The sequence below is a fragment of the Oryzias melastigma genome, linkage group LG17, assembly GCF_002922805.2.
Source record: "Oryzias melastigma strain HK-1 linkage group LG17, ASM292280v2, whole genome shotgun sequence".
In the NCBI taxonomy this organism is placed as follows: Eukaryota; Metazoa; Chordata; class Actinopteri; order Beloniformes; family Adrianichthyidae; genus Oryzias; species Oryzias melastigma.
In genome coordinates this window covers 1,943,361-1,946,483 of record NC_050528.1, presented here as the reverse complement: position 1 = coordinate 1,946,483, position 3,123 = coordinate 1,943,361, and the positions used below count along the sequence as shown (strand labels likewise).

At 36.9% G+C, this 3,123-nt stretch overlaps 1 long non-coding RNA gene across 1 annotated transcript; it reads right to left on the bottom strand.

Annotated features, from left to right (window-relative positions):
* Positions 1-1,525: 1,525 nt before the first annotated feature.
* On the bottom strand, positions 1,526-2,294 carry LOC118599967. The gene is made up of 2 exons (XR_004949524.1): positions 2,160-2,294; positions 1,526-1,639 (listed from the first exon to the last, which is right to left on the bottom strand). It is a non-coding gene; the product is annotated as an uncharacterized LOC118599967 (long non-coding RNA).
* Between the last annotated feature and the right edge of the window lie 829 nt (positions 2,295-3,123).

The window sequence follows — 3,123 nt, the reverse complement described above, 5'->3', positions numbered from 1 at the left end:
TGCGATTAATCGCGATTAAAAATTTTAATCGCCTGACAGCTCTAAAATAAATACATCCATCATTAAATTATTAAATAAATGTGTCAATAATTATTTAAAATTGGCATTTAATAAATAAAATTGAAATGTTTAAATATTTGTGGCTTTAAAATATTTAAATGGCCATTAAAAGGCCTATTTAAATATTTAATGAGAGATTTAATTATTTCATAGTCCAGTGTGGGCTCAAAGAGACAAATTGAAATATATTTATTATTAAATTTTAAAATGAATGTGTCATTAATTATTTAAAATTGTCAATAAATAAAGTGTCATTAAATGTGGCATTTTCTTTTATTAAATAAGAATTTTAAAAGATTTAAAAAACATTTATTTATTTCATGATTTCATGATGAAATAAAAGGTTTCATGATCCGGGCACTTCATTTCATTACATTATGTGTCAAACTGTACCATCAAACTCAGTGGGCGGGCCTAACTCAGATATGTGGGCGGGCCTAACTTGTATCGCTGAGAGAATGTGAAAGCAGGATTTCTATCTCCCAAAACTCCGGCGTTTGTTAAACTTTTTCAGGTTTTATCTGGCACCTCACTCACATGTTTTGGTGAACTGTCACAGATCCTTCTCGTTCCACGTCTGCGGGAACTCCACGGCGCCGCCTACTTGCTCACGAAGGTTCGGCGCATTTTAAATAATTATCGACATATTTAATTTAATCACATATACATTTATTTCAATGTGTCCCTTCTGGTCCTCCATAGGACACAATTTTAAGCGTAATTGTCTTTAAATATGTCTTCCATCATGGAAAAAAGCTACAAGAACATGTTCAAAATGCCATTTTCATGAGAATGGGTCTTTAAAGGATCAGTCACCTTGTAGCCCTGGGTTCGGTTCTGACACCAGCGGAGCAGAGAGTTCCTCTTTGAGCCTCCGTGACGACGCAGCAGCAAGCTCAAACCATCCTGGGATCTGACAGCGATATCAATACTGATGAGGTATAAAATCATTGATTTTCACACAGTCAATTCAGTTTTAGATTGGAGTGCATCCTGGGTTTTATAAGGGGAGTCTGGAACTCACTTTGTGTGCGGCAACTCAGTGAGAGCGGAGTTATACTTGTTTAAAGACTCCTCACGCTTTCCTGAAAAGTGAAGCAACACAGTTAGAGTTGTAATCCTAAAAAATCTCACAGGTGCAGAATAATCTCAGGCCTAAACGCCGCCATGCTGTACACGTACCCGCATCGCTGTTCAGCTGACTGTCCTGCCAATCTAAACTTCTCCGAGCTCTTAGCTGTCCAAAGTTCTTGAAAAAGACAGAAGCAAAGGTGTTGGAACGAGGTGGATGGATGTGCAGCCTGAAGGAGGAAGCGTCTCACCTTTGGGGTTTCAAGTGTTAAAGCAGAGTTGGGTTGAGTTGATCCGTTCTGCGTGGTGACGGCGTCGGAGGAGGCAGGTAATNTAAAGATGTAATAATAAAAGCACCAAAGAACTACAGACAGACAACACCAGAGGAGAGAACGCTACCTGAGGTACGCCGGGGGCTCTGTGTTGATAGAAACTGCTTTGTATTTCTCATCGTTTCCATCAAAGATTTCCTCACACTCTGACGCCTTCAGCAGAGTCACGCTGGTGGCTAAACCAGAAGGAAAAAAAAACCATTTTTAATGTATGGTAAGAATTTTTTAATGTATTTCTAAGGAGCCTATTTTTGGAGTATAATTTCGTCTTTAGCTTGACTGAAGCAGAAAATCACCAAATATAGTATCTTTGAATTAAAATTCCTCAAATTTAAAGAGGAGAATCTCCCATTCTGCCCCAGAATACTCTCTTCCCTTCCTTTGGAAAATTCCTTTAGAATATTTGTCTTTAAAAATGGACCTGAAAACATCACAACTTCACCTAACATGTAACTTCACACACATGTCCACTGTTTTCTCTTTAAAAATGAAAATGTTAATAGAAATTGGAACATTCAAGAAACACATAGCGATTCAAACTACTACTAATGACACCCTTTTTTCCCTATATTTTATCCAGACATGCACACAAATATTGGTGTAACTTCATGATGCTAAAGAACTCCTGCTCTGTACGTAAGTGTGTCCCAGGGTCGAGGTTCATATTTGTCCATGAAAATAAAAGAAAGCACCCACCATGTGAGGAGGCCATGATTTTTTTCCTCTCCTCCACAGAAGCCAGCCTCCTCCATAGGGATGGATAGCGTTTATACAGGGAGCCTCTGAACATCCGGAGGTAGTTCCCAACCTGAACAACAAGAGGTTTTATAATGGTATAGATTGATTCAAAATGATTTGATTACTAACTTGCCTCAGACAAATAGATCTGATAGAAATTGATTCCTCGATTAATCATAACCCCTACTAAACTGCGTTATAATCCGTTGTAATCTTGTAGCTATTTGACCTTCAGAGTCTTAAGGGCCAAAGAGAAGAACAGATTTTTTTGTTTCTAAAATCAAAACCACAGTATTTCTGAATAAAATAACCATTTGGGATATTTTCCTGTTCGCATTATATAGACTTTTACAATGAGCATTGGAGGTAAAGAACATGAAACAATTGGAATAAACACAAATTTAACGTTGATCAAACTTTTTTTTCTATGTCTAGAACAATAGACGACAAACATGAGAAATTGTCTTCCACTTCCTGTTACAGGCACATAGCTCCACATCACAATGCTCCCAACTCTAGGGCTGCCACGATTAGTCGACTAATCGACGACTAATCGACTATTAGAATAGTCGACGACTAATTTAATAGTCGATTAATCGTTGCGTTATATTAAATGGAGCCAGTGTAGTAAAGCTGAAAGTCATAATGGTGTTATGCTAGCTTATTGGACTATTTTGGCATTTATTAAGGTTTTTTAGGCTATTTTAGAGTTTTTATTTCAGCTACATGCTAGCTGTCTTTGCTAACCTAGGCTTTTTTAAGGCTAATTTGGCCTTTAACTAATATTTTAGTTGGCTATCAGAATCTTCAGCCATTGTCACTAGCATCTTTTGTGGCCAAATTCAGCTTACATTTCATCTATAATGATGCTAGTGTTTATATATATATATATATATATAGTTTTTAGTTAGTTTAAAGTGAA